At 35.4% G+C, this 20,471-nt stretch overlaps 2 long non-coding RNA genes across 2 annotated transcripts in view; one reads left to right on the plus strand and one right to left on the minus strand.

Moving 5' to 3' along the window:
• Window positions 1-20,471, minus strand: part of LOC129453193 (uncharacterized) — a 44,993-nt gene that overhangs the window by 19,277 nt on the left and 5,245 nt on the right. Inside the window, exons 2-3 of the long non-coding RNA XR_012366094.1 lie at window positions 18,327-18,413; window positions 6,411-6,554 (exon numbers count right to left, since the gene is read on the minus strand). This is a non-coding gene — a long non-coding RNA (uncharacterized lncRNA). The remainder of the gene's footprint in view (window positions 1-6,410; window positions 6,555-18,326; window positions 18,414-20,471) is intronic.
• On the plus strand, window positions 8,746-12,430 carry LOC129414378 (uncharacterized). The gene is made up of 6 exons (XR_012365955.1): window positions 8,746-9,564; window positions 9,773-9,793; window positions 10,023-10,089; window positions 10,284-10,353; window positions 11,401-11,571; window positions 12,065-12,430. It is a non-coding gene; the product is annotated as an uncharacterized lncRNA (long non-coding RNA).

Raw genomic sequence — 20,471 nt, forward strand, 5'->3', positions numbered from 1 at the left:
ATTAGTTAAACAATTTCAACTTGTTATTGAAATTGTTTGTTTTCTTCTTATTATTATTATTATTATTATTCTGCAATTGTGTCTATGGCAGCCCATAGAACCGTACGTAGAATAGTTATGAAATTTGGCACACTGATAGAGGACAGTCCAAACAGTCACCACACCAAGTTTGGAGTCTCTGTGTCAAACTCCATTTTTGGTTATAACTTATGATACTTACGTTGTAGAAATTAAATTCTTGTTTCTTCTCATTCCTTGGTTCATGCCGATTCGATTGCACAATATGACGTTGTTTTCTGTCATGCAAATGTTTTCGAAATTTTGTATTGTTCATAAAACGTAATGTTCTGAAAGCCCTTGTAAACTTTTCAGGGCCCCCTAGTGGTCAAGAGATTTGAGGCTATATCTAAGGATCGCTTTATCGTATTTACACCAAATTTGGTGGGTTTCATCACAAGTATGACCTGAGGCAAAATCCATTGTTTCCACACAGCGCCACCTAGTCGTCTCAATATTTGAACAATGGCAATTGTTGCCTTAATTTAATGAAAACTTAGATCTAAAATCATGACAGTCAACACCGACATTTCATTCTGTGCCCTTTTTGGCTTGACCTCGGAATCGCTGCTTGCAGCTATATTTTTTATAAGTTTTGTCAGTTTATAATGTTATGTCAAGAAGTTATGTTTACAGGTCAAAACTTAAACTAGTACGTTGAACTGACTTGCAAAATCAAGTTTTTTTTTACAGTGTGTATAATTCTTGTTTTACTTTGTTAAAAAGGTTTAATCCTACTTTTTTATTTCTTTCTTTTTTATTGTTTCTATTTTTTATTATAGCTTTTTATTCCACTGCTATCTCATGGCAATACGTATGAATTTTACGAGGGCTAATTCGTATTAATTTGTTCGACCACGTTCATACACATTAGTGCGTTTCACTTTTGCCCCTGTGACGTTGGTGTTAGGGGTGGGGTTTCATTATTGTTTTTTTATGATAATCATATGTTTTTGTATGCTTCAAGTCATACAAATAAATACGAATTAGCCAACTCACAAAATATACGTACGAATTCTTGTGAGATCAGGCTGTTTTATTTCTAAACTATATAACTGCTTATCGTAAACTGTGAGAGTTACATTGTACTGTGTATTGTTGTATGTAACCACTAAAACTTGAAACTCGAATCTATATAATAAAAAATAAATGTGCTTAAAGGGTTCGCAATGATGTCATAGAAGAACCATTTTTGGTTCCTCAAAAAACCATTTAGTGAAAGTTTTGTTGAAGAACCATTTCTTCTCACCTTTTTATACGAAACCACTATGAATAACCTTATTTGAAACAAAAAGGTTCTTCGGATGTTAAAGGTTCTTTATGGAACCATACAGCCAAAAATGGTTCTTCTAGTTCTATGTCAACGTCAAGCACTTTTATTTTTAAGAGTGTAGTAGAAATGCGTACACACTGTGGTAACATATAGAATATAGTTACTTTTCTAGGATGTGAACCCATATGCTTCTGGTATATACAGTAGCACAAGCCACATGATTACAGGTCACGCCCCAAGGGCTGATGGGATTGAGCCAGGCTTTTGTGTTGGAAATATGCTGCTCTCAACTTGCATGAAATATACCAAAGGAACCAAATGTAGGAAACAGGATCGGAAAATAAGTAATCCCTCAACAAGACAGTCATTACTGCTGTGAGTAATGATGCAGTCATCTACTAACATCCTGGAGCGTGTAGCCTTTAATGTGTAAAACTTATACGGTTGATACATAATGGACAGCGTTGCATTTTAGATCTACAGTCGCTTTTTGACCTATGGCTTTAGTGTTATTAGATTAGGTAGTGTATCAGTATAACAGGGTAAATGGAGAAGCACGTATGGGACTAAAGGAAAGCTTTAGAGTCTCAGCAGGCAAGCTTGCAGCGAGTTTTTATCTGAACCGTCCATCTGCAAAAGGAAATTAGACAATTGGTCGAAAACTGCACGTTTCTGAAATTTAAAAGTGCTCTTTTCGTTTTTGGTAAAGAGATTTAAGCACTTATAGTTTTAGTAACACTTTACAATAAGGTTGTAATATGTTGGTTAAAATAAGCATGTGGTTATGCTGTAGATTTATGAGACAAAATGCTCATAGTGCTAAACACCACATGTACTACATTCACAAATTTGATCTGGTTAAATGTTGCAGACTGTTGCAGTCTTTATTCTAAGCCTCTGATATGTATATGATTGCAGACCACAGTAGATTATAACCACAGCTAAAAGCATCAATCAATGTTGAATATGTCCTTATGTGACATACAGGGATTTAAGAGCTGGATACAAATGTCGACAAATATTGGGTTGTTTTAACCCATGGTTGGACTGAAGCAACCATTGGGTCATAAATAAACTGATGCTTGGTTGTTGTTACCCATATTCAGAGTGCACTGTCAGAAAAATGGTCATTGGGGCAGTACCCTTTAAGAAAGTTCTTAATATAAACCATTTAGGTACAGATATGTATACATTTGGTACCTCTGAAGTACTAATATGCACTCTTTGGTAGCAATCTTTAGGTGCAACGGTGTACTTTTTGCCCCAGTTACAGCAAGGGACCATTTTTTCTGACAGTGTCCCTATCACCATGACACGTTTCTCAACTTCCTTTTTGCAGGACAATTCAATGTGAGTCAGAATAGTGCTAGTGATAGATAGGATTTTCTGTTTGTACTCCGTCAGTGTGGCGGGATATCGACACAGTTGAGACAGATAAATGTGAGAAATTAGTCAGTGGAAAGGGAAATGGTGGAAGGAGATAATGACAGCAGCATGGGACCTTCAGATGATATCTGTGAAGGGGTTTGTGTGTGTGAAGCTTTCAAATATTGTCATAGGGACTACATTTCTGAAACTTTGTATGCCAGGGTGAGGGTGCTTTGGCTTAGCTCAGTAAGCATCTACCTAGCAACCATGTAGCAACTCACTTAAAAGGACTCGGGATGCCTTAGCAACGCCCTGGCAACTACTTGGAGAAATTTTTTTCTATTCTTTAATGGTATCAGCTTTGTCTGAGATGTTTCTCCTAAAATTGAGACAAGTGTTCAATCCATTATTCAATATATTCAGATAAAATAATGTGGATTTGGGAAAAATTCGATGAGAAAGGTTTAATTTTATATTGAAATCTTTAATAATATTAACTTACGATTGCAGACTTGGCAAATCTGAGCACAGTTTGTGTCATTAGCTAGCTACATTTCTATTACCCTTCAATTGCGCAAATTAAAATACCGAATTGAAAATGCGCCCAATCAAAACAGTTTCGCAAAAACTCCCAAATATTGCAAAAATGTTTATATCCCTGGTGTGGTGGTTTTTCAAGCAATTCCAAAAAGGTAAATATCACAAAATTGCAACTTTTTTTCGCATTTACAGGTCACCTGACATGCGGAAAAGCCACATGATTGGAGGACAAGACAGAAGAGGTATAGTCACAAGAACCGTCAAGCGCATGACATCAAAATATTCGGGAGTCGACTGCTCTGTATGCCTTCGAGCTGCTCTTGCTGTATTTTGATGTCATTTGGATCTGTGCGGTGCCATATCGGACCCTATTTTAACAATCTTAGCGCATTGTCTAAAGCGCACAGCGCACGTCTAAACGGGCGTGTCTGATTCGCTTTTGCTAATTTAACAACAAATATGCGCATCCATGTATGTGATAAGCAAACTTGCATTTTTGTCCCTTTATAGAGGGACATGATCAATGGCGTAGTCTATTTTAGTTGCCCCAAAATAGCAACGCGCCAACAATGCGCCTGAACACATCTCATTTTTAGACGATTGGGCGCAAATGCATTTGCTATTTAAACAACGTGGCGCTAAACATGAAAATTATCATTGCGCCGGTTAAAACTGAATATGATAGAGCCCATCAAATCAAACACACCAAATGTTTTTGAAATTACTTATTGGGAGACAACAAAATTACATTTTAGTCGCATAACATTTGTAAATGGAAACGCTGTCATTTCGCAATCGTTTTTTGTCGACATTCAAAAACAACGCTAAAGTTCTGAGCAAATCTTTAATGTAAATTCACACTTTTAGAAAGGATGTTTTCAGTTTTTAAATGTGTTGTTTCAATAATAACACAGAGATGGGTGGATTTCGGGACAACACATTTAGTGTGTTGTCACAGAATCAACACTAATGTGTTGTTTTTAACACATCCGATCTAAAAGTGCAGCTATTGTAAAGATCTCTTCTGAATCTCTAATGGAGAGATTTCTGGCTCTTTCTCAGGGGAAATATCTGAGATGCAGGAGGCTCAAGCAAAAGTTTACATTTGCTATCTAATTAATCTCATCAAAGTCTAGGACAATTATTTAGGATATTAACTCTTTCCTCCCATTGACGAGTTATCTTAAGGGAAAACGCTACCCTGCCAATGATGAGTTTTTATGGCAATCCATATTTTTCGCTATTATCCACTAAGTGGCGCTCTTCCCAACTTATAAAACACTGAGCAGTAAATACTCTGTTTTGTTTTTTGATCATCTCTCTAAATCTGATCGCTAACAAAAGTCCTTCACAAAAATGCAATTATCTCAGCTTTTTGTTCAAGATTTTGTATTTTTGAAGAAACCTACTCATATTTGAGAAGTGATAAAGAGAGAACAAATGAAGATAGATTGAAATTTGTATTTTTAAAGCAGATGGTCTGTTCTTTTTATATTTAAAGACGAATGTTTTCTGGAAGGCATTAAACTTTTGTGAAAATCATAAAAAATATTTTTTTTTAAACGCTAGCGAGGAAAGAGTTAAAGGTGCAGTGTGTAAATTTTAGCAGCATCTAGTGGTGAGGTTGTGAATTGCAACCAACGGCTCAGTCCACTGCTCACCCCTCGCTTTTGAAACACAGAGAAGATACGATAGCCACCCCCGGACAAACATGTTATCGTCGGAGAAAACTTAGTAGAAAAAGTTTGTTCGTTAAGGGCTTCTGTAGAAACATGGCTGCACAAAATGGCGACTTCCCCGTAAGGGGACCCTCTGTGTATGTAGATAAAAACGTCTCATTCTAAGGTAATAAAAACTAGGGCCGGGACTCGATTAAAAAAATTTATCTAATTAATTAGAGGCTTTGTAATTAATTAATCGAAATTAATCACATTTTAATCACATATAAATATTTGACCTGAGAACATTGAGAAATTATTTTTTCACATGGATTTTTAGTATACCATGAATAATGACTGAATACATAAGCTTAAGCAACAAAATATTGTTTATTTTTGTTCAACCAAGTCGTTGTACTCGGAGTCGGACTAACGTCCACGCTAGCTGCTATATGTTTTGCATTGAGATGATACTTGAGGCTCGATGTGCTGCGGTGATATGCGAATTCCTTGTTGCATAGCTTACACACAACCATACTCTTATCGACGCTTCCATCCATTCGTTTTTTTATTAAAAAAATTCCCATCCACGGGGCCAACCAAAGCGATCTCATCAGCTTCTTCGTTCATGTTCACTGTGGTTTGTTGTTGTCTGAAGTCATGATGAATGCTAGTTGGTGCTCCAGTATATTCCGTCTGCCGAAACTCATCCAATGAGAAATGTTCCGTGGTGCAAAAATAAGTGTGATTAAAATGCGTTAAAAATTTTTAACACGTTATTTTTTGTCTAATTAATTAATCTTAATTAACGCGCTAAAGTCCCGGCCCTAATAAATACATAACGGTTCATTATGAAAAAGGTCTTTATACACCCCTGATAATATGCTTTTGTATATTATTTTGCATTTCTGTCAAGAGATCCTTCAAAAAATTACACACTGCACCTTTAAAGAGATCTCGTCCATGACTTTTCTTTTTTATAGGTACCCATAATACCCTTACATTGAATTTGCACTGTCTAGCATGGGCGGCCGCTGACTTCTTTTTTCAAGGGCGCACTATGTGAAGTTCGCAATCGCGAGCGTCTCTTTTATCATAAACGGTTTTGACGCATGTGCAGCAGGCACTTATTTTGACAAAAAACATGATGCACATGGTTCACATGACGCAACAAACACATATTTTGCAAACATGAGCAACACACGACACTCCGAACACATATTTTGAATTTGCGCTCCTCGTAAGAGCAGTCACTGGTAGTTTGTATCTAAAAACATAAGTTGCATTTTTACTTTCATAAGGAAGAAATTAAATAGAATAAAAACAAAATGTAGATATTTTACAAGCGATAAACAATTAAACGTTGTCTGAAGTAATTATATGAATCAGTTCTATACAGTCAAACTATATAAAGCCAAACCAAGACCCAAGTCCCCAATCTTTTGGGCGATCCATGGGCGATCTCAAAATTAAGAAGGGAAGAATAGAAGGACCGGAGTAAAGACTTGACATACTTCTCTCTGCACCATGGCAACCAGTCTATAGACTGCAGCGCTGAGATCTCTGTGTGCTTCTGTGTCGTCCTGACCCTGTGATTCTCAGAGGAGGTAGTTTAAGGATACGGCTGTTCACCTTACATCATAAAAGAATCTGCAAAACTATAAAGACACAAAACGAGAAGGGTTGAATTATGGGAAATGTCCTTATTCAAATTGACTTACATACTGTAATTGTTTAAATCAAACCACAGCGGCCATTCATTTCCATTCATCATAATACATTCACTTTTTTGTTTGCCTCTATTATCGTGAACCGGATTGGCAGCAGCCATTGTGAACGAAATGTTTTGTCAGCTGTGTTAAAGCTTTTGGGTTAATTGTTGATTTTCATCAAACGTTTTAACCCTATATGCAATTAGTTTACAATTCGTGTTGCCTTAATAAAAGGGCACAATTTGTTACAAAGCAATAGCATGATAGAAGTGCCATAGTTTGTGTCTGTATGCATGTAATGTTGATACTTTTGACATTTTCATCATCTTTTTAAGCACAAAACATGTTTGCAAGACCTTTTACGATGGCATATCCAAACAACAAACATCCTTTGTATAGCCTATGGATTGACACTTATAGACTACAGTCACACAAAGTATACAACATTAGTATACAGCACAGTAGCAAATGTTGTACAATATAATATTTAGTGTATTAATAACTATTATTAAACTCAACAAACTTGAATAAATGCCTCACACTAATAAAGCTGTCAAAGGTACAGATACTGTATGTAAACATTGGTAACAATACATTAAAAGCCCAATGTCATTGAATAGCTTTATAAACTGGAGATCAGTTACAGTCATATCCAGAATGATGAAGTTTTATGCAGGGTGTTGACATGTTTACCTTGGTTGTCCTTTGGTGGTTTTAGAACGAGTCTTTCTTGCTGGACTGAGATCAGTTTTGAAATGTGATAGGATGAGAAAAACTGCTTTATGGTCAGTGTACAATGAAATATTTACATTATTTTACCGTACACTGACTGTGGTCCGATATCTCTTTACATAACTTTGTCCAAATCATGTGTGCGTCTGTGTGTGTTTTGTCCTCTATTTTAAACACAAAGTCTATTGTTCTGATATCTGGAAAGCTTTTCTAATAAACAGGACCGGCAAAAGGCTTATACTGAGCTGAGTCATGCTGGGCTCGGATTTAACCCGGACAACAAAGGCCGGCCGGGTGGCTCCTACACTATGGTGGCCACGCTTGTTTCAATTTTTCCCTGTCCCACGTTGCTGCTGATGTGTTTGTGCTGATAACCATGAAGTGACACCAGTATGATTTTACATGCTTTTCACCCATGCAGTTTTAATAAAGATGGTCAAGAGTTTATTTCTAGATATTGACTTGAATATGGTTGTAAAGTTTGTGGATGACTCTCACAAAAACTTCCACGTCACAGTTATTACCCAATATTTCTCAGTTTCTTAATAAATTCATATTAGTAATGGCTTAAAGGCGGAGTCCACGATGTTTGAAAAGCGCTTTGGAAAAGGAGACGGGCCGACTACGAAAACACACTTATAGCCAATCAAATCAAATCAAATGCCGGGTTGCGTATGTGTGGGGCGGGTATATCAACAGAAGGTCGAGATTCTATTGGGGTAGGGGCGTGTTTGTTTGGGTGATTTCAAATATCAACATTGGCTTTCAAACATCGTGGACTCCGCCTTTAATATTAATAATAAATAATTATACTTTAATAATAAAATAATAAGAATAAGAATCAGAATAAGAATAAGTAACGTATACTACTACTACTACTACTACTACTACTACTACTACTACTACTACTAATAATAATAATAATAATAATAATAATAATACAGTGATGATAATAATAATAATAATAGTCTAATAAAATAATAATAATAATAATAGCTTAATAATAATGGTATTGGTTATAATAATGATAATAATAATAAAAATTTAATTATTAATAATAATAATGAAAATAATAATTATTATAATAATAGAATTAATAACACTAATAATAAAATTGATACTTATAATACAATTAATACTAATAAATAATAATAATAATAAACTTATTTACTATTAATATATATATATATATATATATATATATATATATATATATATATATATATATATATATATATATATATATATATATATATATATTAATAGTAAATAAGTTTATTATATATACACTGTTAACGATTGCATTGTGGGAAATGTAATCTTTGTGCCAGTAAAATACTGTATTTTCTATTTACTGTAAAATTTACAGTTAATCAAAAATACTGTATTTTAATAGCAGGTGGTGCTAATATGTTTTTTGGGGATTAACTCTCTGATTAAGCTATCTTATACAAATAATGTAATATTATTGTATTTATATATTGATTTAAAATGTAAAGTAAAATTCAGAAGACTTAAACAAAGTCCTAAAAACAATCAAACAACTAAATTAGTGCAAGTAGAGCTGATTTATTTATCAAAACACAATATAATCATCTTCATTAAAGTATTTTGTATATTCGAATTAATTTATAAATGTAAGTGTTTAAAAATTAGATATAGGTTTTGCCGGTTGTTGATGAGTGATGAATACCAGCTGTGAATTTTCTCAACGCGTGTAAGCAGCCACGACACAGGAAACCGAAATAGTGTTCCAATATAAAGTGAGGGTCCTTGACAGTGGCCGAACCCGCATACTACACGATATAATGATTCCCCACCTCGGGAGCTATAGGGAACGAATTGAGACGCAGCCCTGGATGTAATCACGTCTGTGCTGATCACGTGCCTGTACACAAACCCGCCGCAGCTCACTTGCAAAAGATTATCCTGTTATTTATTACACGTATAGTAAACGTTTTTAATGTTATCATGAATCAATGTTATAGTTTTGTATGTCACATTATTTTTTGAGAAGAGTCATGACTCAACGCGGACCTTACACGCTGTTAATTTGTGTGTGCATATGGCGGTACAGGCTCTTTTGCACTCTATGACCAGCCATCAGTAAATCGAAATACAGTAAAAAAATGAGCGCGAAACCCTGACACTTTACAGAAAGGCACGGATATCCCCGCCCGAAGAAAAAAAGAGCACAGGACAATGGTTGCAAGTTAAACAGCTGGTAAGTAAAATGAGTAATCCTGTGATTTCTTAACATATTTAATTTTTTATTTGGTTAAATAATTTGAAACAACACGCAGTTAACGGTAATTTACCTCACACGTTAGGACTGTTGTGACTATAGGAAAGCGCTTTGTGGTGAAAACTCTTTTTAAGACTCAACAACACTTTCGGTGCACGTTATCATATATATTTATTTTCCTTTTTAGAACATTTCACCATCTGCAAAGGTAAGTAATCTTGTGATTTCTTACCATATTTAATATTTTTGGTTTAGTTCATTAATTTGAAACCCTTTTTTTAAACACTTAACAGCACGCAGTTGACGGTAATTTACCTCACACGACTGTTGTGAACAAGATAGTTAGAGAGCTTTGAGGTAGAAACTCGTTTAAGACTGAACAAAACGCAACTTTCTGTGCAAATAATCATATTTAATTATTTTCTTCCCCTTTTAAGAACATTTCACCATCGACATATCAACATAAACGGTCCTCTTTTTCGAGTTTGACTGCGTTTGGTACAGGTGAGTGTTCATCTGAAATGCTAGGCGACAAACTTAGCTTTTAACGCTATTTTGAAGTCAGTCTCTCAGTTTCTCTCTAACATTATGTAAGGAATAATTGACAATGGGTCGTTGAATTAAATTGATATAAGAAAAAGTGTGTGTGTGTGTGTGTGTGTGTGTGTGTGTGTGTGTGTGTGTGTGTGTGTGTGCAGGTCACAACAACAACAGCAGATGTAGAGACCACACTTTCCCTTGCTTCCACTCCACGGCTGATCATGCTTGGTAAGATTCTTTAACACATACTTTGGGAACATTAAAAAGATTAAAGGGATAGTTCGGCCAAAAAAATGATATTAATCCCATGATTTACTTACCCCCAAGCTGTCCGAGATGCATATGTCCATCGTTTTTCAGACAAACACATTTTCAGATATTTAAGAAAATGTTTTAGATCTTTCAGTTAATTAAATGTGAAGTTACAGGGTCCACGTCCACGTCGTTGAATTAAATTGATATAACTGCCAGTAGCAAAAAGTGTGTGTGTGTGTGTGTGTGTGTGTGTGTGTGTGTGTGTGTGTGTGTGTGTGTGTGTGTGTGTGTGTGTGTGTGCAGAATATGTTTTAGAACTTTGAGTTAATTAAATGTGAAGTTACGGGGTCCACGTCCTTCAAGTCCAAAAAATGTGCGTCCATCCTTCACAAAATAAATCTAAGTGGCTCCAGGATGATAAACAAAGGTCTTCTGAGGGTAATTTGTGTGGTGCTGTTGGGATTAATATCATTTTTTGCCCGAACTATCCCTTTAATGCTTTGTTAATGTTAGGCATTATGCTTAAATTTTGGCATTCTACTTGAGTTTTGAATATCAAGAGTAATGAAATGATGATTGGCCTTTTTAGGTACCCCCCCCCCCCCCCAATTGTATTCTGTACTCATTTACTTATTCTTGTGTTGTTCTTAACCTGCATGAGTTAAATTTCTTGAGCGAAGATAATATTTTGATAAATGATGGTAATCTAATAGTTGACGGTACCCCTTGACCTCCACAGTATTTGTTTTTCTTACTGTGGAGGTCGGTGGGTACCGTCAACTGTGCTTACCATCAATTATTAAAATATCTTCTTTTGTGTACTAATAAATACAACAGAATCAACTCATACAGGCTTAGAACAATACAGGGGCAAGTAAATGATGACAGAATTTTGGGGACATATCAACTATCACTTTAAAATGATAGATTTCAAATTATTGAGAAAAGCTCTAACATCTAAATATTGTTACTTACACCAAAATCAAATAACAAACGCTATTATTAAATAATTATTTTCAGAGGATCCAGATCTACAAAACAAAAAATGGATGCTGCCGATTGAAGGCTAAGTCCGCTTTCCTGCGATTGACCTACCATTTCTTCAGCATTTGCTGTTCACTTTGGTTGCTACTACGTGCTCAACATCGAGTACCAAGTGGAAGCAGCCACTACTTTGGAGTTTATTCAGAGGTAAGTACATCTTTCGGTATGCTATAACATTTGGTAAATATTGAAGAAAGACTCATCATTTACTTACTTTTATGTCCTTCCTCCTAACCTGTATGCTCTTTCTTCAGAGGAACACAAAAGAAGATATTTTGAAAAATGTTGTTTACCAAACATGTTTAGTTCCTTGACTTTCATTGGTTTGTTGACTCTCATCAACAAAGCTGTTTGGTAACAAACATTCTTCAAAATATCTTCTTTTGTTTTCCACTAAAGAAAGTGCATACATGTTAGGAAGGACATAAAGGCTTTTATATATGATTTTAGATTTCAGGAAGTGGCAAAGTCTTGCCATCTATTAGAAACTGCTGGTCCTTTGTGGTAATTACAGTGGGCCTGAGCAATATGAGGATATTATCGTATAGCAACGATTAGGAATGGCACTATTTTCAAAAAAAAGTGGAGTGTCCCTCTCTTAGACATCAAATGATCTAATTAATTCTTTTTTTATGTAAAGATTTATTGTGAGGATCAGCCCCGACAACAGCAAGTGCTTCTCTAACTTCCAGGTGAGCAAAAGAAGTGGGAAGATGGTGCAAAGGAGGAACTCTGGCCTGAACCATCATGTATATATCCACCTTTATTAAGGACTTTATGAATTAAGCAAAACTATTAAGCAACTAAAGCAAATACATTCTACTCAACTCACCAGAGGTTTGTGAAGTTCTTTTTTTATCTTAAAGGTTTCTTTTAGTTAATTTGTCCATGCACTGATTTATAATATTGTAATATGAAACTCCAGTGTATACATGTTACTACTGTTGCTTCTAAAAGCAAAATAAGTCTATGCAGGAGAGGTTTTGTTATGTTTTTTTTTTTTTTTTTTTATAGACGGTTTCATCGGACGCACATGACACACGTCTGGATCCGAACCTTACTTCCGGTTTCGCTTTTTTAATGGTCTGACTAGTTGGTAAACTGATTTCTTGAACAAAAGCCTCGTCGAAAATAACAAATGTTTTGGTTTCCGAGCTAATCTATGTGTTGTTTTTTTGCTTGTTATATAAATAAAATGCGTTTAAAGAACTTTGTTGTTTTTTATTCTTAGCGGAGTTTATCGGAAGTTCATGCGGACCGCGACAGCCGTTTGTTTATGTTGTTACTGATGAAACCGTCTATAGTTATAACTGAATTTGTACTAGTATTATTTGATAATACTGTGAAATGAAACAGTGAGTAAATGTAACATTGGCTTTGAAAAAGCTGTTGCTGCAAGAAATTACAATTTACTCAGAATAATATTTTGAATGTATAAGTTTTTGACATTGCTTATGACTACATTTGAATGTATTGTTCATGAATTGATGCTGTGATATGTGTGTGTAAATGTTTTGTGTGTTACAGGATAAAAGATTTTATTTTACTCAGGAAAGTATTTTGTATTTGAACGTTGTTATTATGACTGAGTTAGTTCATGACTTGATTTAAAATTCTGTAATATGATATCTATGAGTAAATGTTATTGCAGGTTTAAGAAAAACAGTTTGTGATGCAAGCTGAAAGTTCAGTGTGCAAAAATATGAAAATCTGATTTCATGTTTTTGAAAAACTAAATTAAATTTTAAAAACATGTTGTCATTGCTTATTTTTGTGATTTACTTAGAGCTGTTTTAACACCTCCATTTAAATTTTGTGCAGTTTTGTAGTAAATAGAAATGGGAAAATGAATCACAGGAAATTTTACGGTAAAATACACATTGTAATATATACATTGTAGTATAAAATTATTGTATATTTTACAGTAGAAAATATAAAATACTGTAAATACAGTTACAGCATGTTAAACAATACTGTAAAATGTATACAGTATTTTAAATAGTACTGTAAATTTGTATACAGTATTTTAAATAGTACTGTAAAACTGTATACAGTATTTTAAATAGTACTGTAAAACGGTATACGGTATTTTAAATAGTACTGTAAAATTGTATACAGTATTTTTACTGTATGTTAATTTACAGTAAGTTGCTGGCAACCAGCTGCCAGTAAGTTACTGTAAATTCTACAGGAAATTTTTTACAGTGTATATATATATATATATATATATATATATATATATATATATATATATATATATATATATATATATATATAGGTAGTACAGACGGTATAATGCTGCGTTCAGACCAGCCATGGTAGAGGCGTCAAGCACGAGTGATTTCAATGTTAAGTCAAGGTAAAGACGGTCTCTTGGCGCGAATGAGGCGTTTAGGGCGGCATAGTAGACGTGATTCCGCCTGATTCGCGCGTCTAGTTTGCACAAATGGCGCAAATTGAGCATTTCTGTGAGAAACGCGCGAGTTGAAAAATTACAACTTTGTTGGAAAAACGCACCGCATTAACTAATCAGGAGCTTGCTCTAGTAGTGACGTGATTACAGCGAATGAAGCGAGTAAACTCAAAATGTTCAAGCGGTATATGCGAATTTGACACATCAAACGCGGCTGCTGTGAACCCACGGTAAGGGGCGTAAGCGTTAACGCTTGTTGGAAGGCGTGTTTAAGGCGAGGCCAACAGCCAACCACAGTGGCCGTATGATCCTGGATAAACTTAATTGCCTGGTCTTGCGCTAGGTTATTTGCATAAGGCGATAAGATTGGCTGACACATGCGGTGGCGCTTGAAAAGTTGAGAATTGTTCAACTTCTGCCGCTAGAAACGGACGTGACGCTGACAGATCCACAATTCAGTTCGGCAACGCATGACGTCACCCATACAAAGTAAACGAGAAGCGTAAATGCTTACGCTCTGTGTGAATGTACCATTAAATCTTTAAACCCTAAGTGCAAACCCTAAACCCAAATCTTAATTTTTTTAGCATTAAATGAAATTATAATAGGGGATGGGAACTTAACTGCCATGAAACGATGAAAAAAAATATTAATTGTTATATATATGTCATATAATTGTCCTCTGGAACTACAAAAATGTACGGTATGTGAAAAATAATGTGTTTTTAACCATACCCACGCGGACACATTGTACTATACCAAATACACAAAATAACGTTGTTTTAAGCAATGAAATAGATGCTCTTTAAACATCAAAGTCTTTATGTACACTCTCCCAAAAAGATGTCACTGGGTTGGTACCTTTTCAAAATGTACACCTAAAGAGTGCATATCTGAATTACATATTGGGTATATATCTGTATAAATGGTGGATATTGGGAATTTTTAAAGGGCACCGTCTCACTTTTTCTCTGAAAATAGTGAACGGTTTTTATAGGTGATTAGTTGTTGTCTTGTCAAGTGACCCTTAACAAGATCAGACACAAGTGTCATTATTTGGGGAAAGTATCGTCAAATTCCTTTGCTGGCCCAGTTGGCCATGTGGAACTAATAACTGCGGAGGAATTTACACAGCAAGTGAAACCGAAAACATGTGCTGAGTGTCAGAGAGCCCGTACGGCTCGCTGTAGTTGTTATGACCGTCTTCCTGTCTCAGGCTTAATGGATTGAACCTTGGGTTCATTTGGCGCCGTCGAAGCAAACAATCATGTCCAGAAGTCAAAGCACATATTGATTGCTAATGACTTAATAATAAAGGGACGATATAAAGCATGTCAATTCTTCTGTGGTATTGCATGTGTGCTAACATCATACGTGCCATTGCAATAAATTTATTGTATTGGTTAAGGCGTTGCTCAATCTGTACTGTCTGTGAGAACCAAAAATTTTGGCCGTTTTGGGGGAACAGAGGTTTTTTGAGGATTCAGTTCTCTCAAAGCTGTCCCAATACAAAACCAGAGATGTTTGTGGATTTTGCAAAGCTGTTTAATTTTGCTAAGATCTAGGATTTCGAATAACAAAGTGAGAAGATATGTGAACAATGTTTGTTTTATACCCAATGTAACTAATTCTCTTTATCATTCACTTTCCCATATTAAATCATATACAAAATGGTCCAAAAATGGTCCCAAGCTGGGTAGTAAATAGGTCCTAATATGTACCACTTAGGTACAGATATGTATACATTTGGTACCAATATGTACCGCTGATGTACTAATATGAACTCAAAAGTGCAAAGGTAGGGGCCATTTTTACCGTATGTAAACCCCAGGACCACCTTGTTAAAATAGCAGTGTGTGTTGAAGGTTGGATAGCTTGAGGCTGTCAATACATTTCTTGTTGGTTTCCTGAGATCATATTCCCAGTCAAAGCTTTATGAGAGCTGTTTAACATAGTGAGTACACGCTACAGGCATTTTTATAAGCCGTGCGTGAAGGTACACCAGATCTTTACACTTTTTTAAATGTCTTAAAATGTTTAGCAAATGGCTCACACCTGGATTCAAAAAATGTACTCGGTGCAAATTTAAGGATAATTTGTAGCAAAACTACTGACCTCGGTAAATTAAATGTCATTTACAATAATCGCAAAAGGTTTCATTATATTACATTTATGCATTTGGCCGATGTTTTTATCAAAGCCATTTTTCTTACATATTAATATGATCTACCAATGAGCACAAGTATCAAATTTCTAATAGGCCTATTGGATGCACCAATCATTATCCTGGCACTTATTGTAAAACTGTGGGATTAAAAAAGCATCATCAAACACACAGCTGTAGGAAACTTAGTGAACTCAGCTCTTAAAAAACACACAAATTTAGTGTTGACTGACTTATGAGCGAATCATTTTCGCCGTTTTAAACATTTTCCGCAATTTGTTCCGTTTTAATGCCTGAAAATCATCCTGGATTTGTTGGCATGGGAACGAATGGGCTGAAGAGCTGACAGGAAACACATGGCATGGTAGGTGCGGGCTGGGAAAAGGAAGGAACGTGAGAGAGAAAGCTTGGCATGAAACAAATGTCATGACCTCGCCATGAAACATTCTGTAACCTCAAAGCGAACATCACGTATTATGCTAATGCACAGGCGATTATGCTTTCAGGAGAACTTGCGTAAAAAGACACGGAAAACGTTGAAAATGTTTTTCCCCCGATGGGACTATTGGCTTTCCTTTTTCCAGACCTGTGAAACGTAACATAGGTGTAGAGTTGTAAAAAATACCATGGCATGTTCAACTTTGTCCCCTTTGCACCCCCTCAACTGCCCCTAGAATATATACAGCTGCAAGGCTTCTCACAGTAGCGACTCAGGGAGCTGGGTGTTTGACCTTTGACCTCTGCAACCTTGACCTCTAATTTAGACCTTTGAGGTTAATCTAATATTAATGGATTATGTGGCTTTAAAAATCTGCGATCTGTGATAACTACATTGTCAGAGAAAATGGTCAAAAAATTGTCACTGGGGCAGTGCTCTTTAAGACGGTCCTAATATGTACCATTTAGGTACAGATGGGTGATTCTCGCGAAATTAGATTTATGAGGTGATAAAAAAGTAATGCAAAGTAAGAGTATTAAAATAAGAAGCATACAGTTACAAACATCTCTTCACGTACTATTTTGCACATGATTTCAAATGACATCATACAAACCAATTTTGTTGTTTTTTCCACATTTAAGGAGAACATTTTCATTTCCGCAACGTGTCCATGACTGGATTTGGGTTCTTTGACATGGAAATATGTATAATAAAAAATCTAAAAAATAAAAATCTTCAATGCATGTTATACTATAAACATTTACAGTAAAGAAACATGTGGTATTTGGTGATCATTGGTAAATGTAGAGATATAATAAGGAATATAAATGTGTCCAAGAAAAATGTTCTCATTCTCCGCAACAATTTTCAATCATTGTTTAAGCCCTCAAGGAACTAACATTTTCAAAAAAAATTGTTGGAAGGACATAATTGACTGTGACACTCAAGATGGCTACCAGGTAAGCAGTTCTTATTTTTTCTCACCAGATAAAAGTTGAAATTTTGTTGGTCATCGTACCTAGACAACTTTTTAGTTCTCATTACCGAAACATGAGTTTGTAAATGCATATATTTAATGTAATATCATGTTGCGGTACTGATAATTTTTGATAATGATCATCTAAAAAATGTAAATAATTCTATCGGAAATATTTTTTAAATCCTCTAAAAATAATGGTTATAGTAAGTTCAGACCTTAATCTTATATGTGCAAAAATAAATTGACTTCAAGGGCTTTTTTAAAAAGAATCTGATGCTGGACACCTTCTAAATCTGGATTTCGTGAGAATCACCCAGAAATGTGTACATTTGGTACCAAATTGTGTACCTTTGAGGTAAAAATATGCACACTTTGATACCAATACGTACCTTAAAGGTACTAATATGAACTTTTTTGCCCCTAGGGACCATTTTTTTTGACACTTTATAATGGGTGTTCATTTGTCATGTTTATATCATAGAGAAAAATGGGGCTCAAAAAAATCACTCGGGTAGCCATATGCAACATTTTTGGTAATTGCTACATTAGGAAATATAAAAATATTGTTATGAAAGTTTAGTTATGAGAGTGGTCCCAAGTTTTATTTTTTTAACCTCTGTTTGGCCTGCCACACGTCTGACCGACCGCTGTGAAGCAAGTGAGAGTGAACAGAGACTTTATGGGTGGATGAACTGCTTCAAAGTATTGGAAGGCTTAGAAGATACAACAACAAGGACCCAAACATCACCCATTAGGGACCACTTAATAAACATATGTCTTGCTTTAAAAGCATCATTGCACCATCATCATCTTTAAAACTGTTCAAAACACTGATGTATGGCCAACTATAAAGATATTCTTCATTTAGTTCATCTTTAAGATCACAAACACATCTCATTTTACTCACCATATTCCTGGTGGGGGACACAGGATGACGTTTGCCCTCTGAACCTGCTGGGGTTTAGGGGTCTCTGGCTCATTGTGGCTAGTAGACCTGAACAGAGCGGATAGCACAAGTGATTAATGCTGAGGAGAAATTAGGGCAAATGGGGGGTAGAGGTGCGGTCATGCTTGGCCTGCCCACCCGGATCAGGATGTAGTCTTTGGGGTGAGTCTGCAGCTGGGACATTCCCATAGGAAAAGACAAAAGAAAGTGGATTATGGGGTTAATCTGAATTTGACATAATGTGATCTGACATATACAAATCAGATTAGGGTCTATGATAATAATAATCATGATGTTTTGTTTATATATACACTACTGAACGTTTAGGGTCACTTTAACTTAAAAACCTTTGATCTGAAAGCATATGTCTGCATGTTTTAAATACAACTGTGCTAGTATATGTATTTCTTTCATTACATCATTTCTTTCTTTCATTACTATTCCATAGACTGCAGTTTGATTTTCACAATCAGCCCAGTAAACAATGAAAGACATCGCCAAAAAGGTCCATGTGCCATAAGTAATTCACTAATAATATTATGACGCAACGAGAACAATTGTGTGCGCAAAGAAAACAAAACTAACGATTTTATTCAACAGTGTATTCTCCTTCTTGGTCGTTCAGTGCGCGTTCACGAGCAGACTATGGTGCATGCGCCGTGACCTGCTGACGTAGTTGCCAACATTTTCCCCCCTTTTTATTTAAGGCATTATACAAACATTGTAAACAATACTTAAACAGCCCGTATAAATGCACAAATCTCTTGCTAGTTTATACTGTGTCTGTATGCTGGCAACTACTCCAGCAAGTGACGTCAGCAGCATGCACCGTAGTCTGCTCGTGACCGCGCACTAAAGGACCAAGAACACTGAAAAAAAATGATTTATACTAGTTCAATAATAATATTATGAAGCAATGAGAACACTTGTGTGTGCAAAGAAAACAAAACAAACGATTTTATTCAACAATTTGTTGTTCTTCACTGAAAAAAATGATTCATTCAATTTACTCAATTTTTTAAGGTAAGTGGTTCCAATCAATTTATTTAAGGTATATTTAAACAAACAAATTAGAAAAATAAAATAAAATAAAAAATGTTTGTTTAAATGTAGCTTAAATTAATTGACTGCAACCACTTACCTTAAAAAATTTAGTAAATTAAATGAATCATTTTTTTCAGTGAAGAACAACAAATTGTTGAATGAAATCGTTTGTTTTGTTTTCTTTGCGCACAAAAGTGTTCTCGTTGCTTCATAATATTATTACTGAACTAGTGATGGATAGGGCTGGGCAAATTTTGCGATTAATCGTTTTTTTTCCGTGGTGGATTAAAAATCGATTCTCACAGACCACAAATCGATTATTTTTTTCAATTTTATGTCTGCAAACATTGAACCTAAGATTAACGTTAATCTAATTACTAGTCTTCTCCACTAGATGTCACCTTTTTTGCCTTGTGCAATGTTACCAAGAAGCGAGAGGCGAGCCTGTCATTCATTTAATCTACATTCTTATATATTATAATATAATATTTTATATAACCTATATTCATTGAGTTGAATCGAGAATCGAGTATAAAAACGATGTCAGGAATCGGAATCGAATCAAGAATCGAAATCGAACTGATAGCTTGTGAATCGAAATCGAATCGATCTGGAACATCTGAATCGATACCCAGCCCTAGTGGTGGAACTAGGGTGGCCATTTGTGCCGGTTCCGCCGGAAACCTCCTGAACAGGATTTCGGGTGCGTTCTCCGGAAGTCGCGTTGCTCGACCCCATACTTCATTGAGGTTCTCACATTTCAGTTAAAATTCATTTGAAAATTAAGATTTATTATTTTAAGACATACAATCATTGTAGTTTCATTCTTACTTTGAAATGTAATGGTTGCTTTTCTGAAATGGAACCCGAAATATTAAACCTTGATGACGTAATCGGTCGCCCAACGCGACTTCTGGAGAACGCACCCGAAATCCTGTATGGGACGTGTCTGGCGGAACTGGCACGACTGGCCACCCTAGATGGAACATGGACCTTTTTGGCGATGCCTTTCATTTTTTTTCTGGGTTTGTTTGTGAAAATCAAACAGCAGTCTATGGGACA

This window comes from Misgurnus anguillicaudatus, chromosome 23 (assembly GCF_027580225.2).
Source record: "Misgurnus anguillicaudatus chromosome 23, ASM2758022v2, whole genome shotgun sequence".
NCBI lineage: Eukaryota > Metazoa > Chordata > Actinopteri > Cypriniformes > Cobitidae > Misgurnus > Misgurnus anguillicaudatus.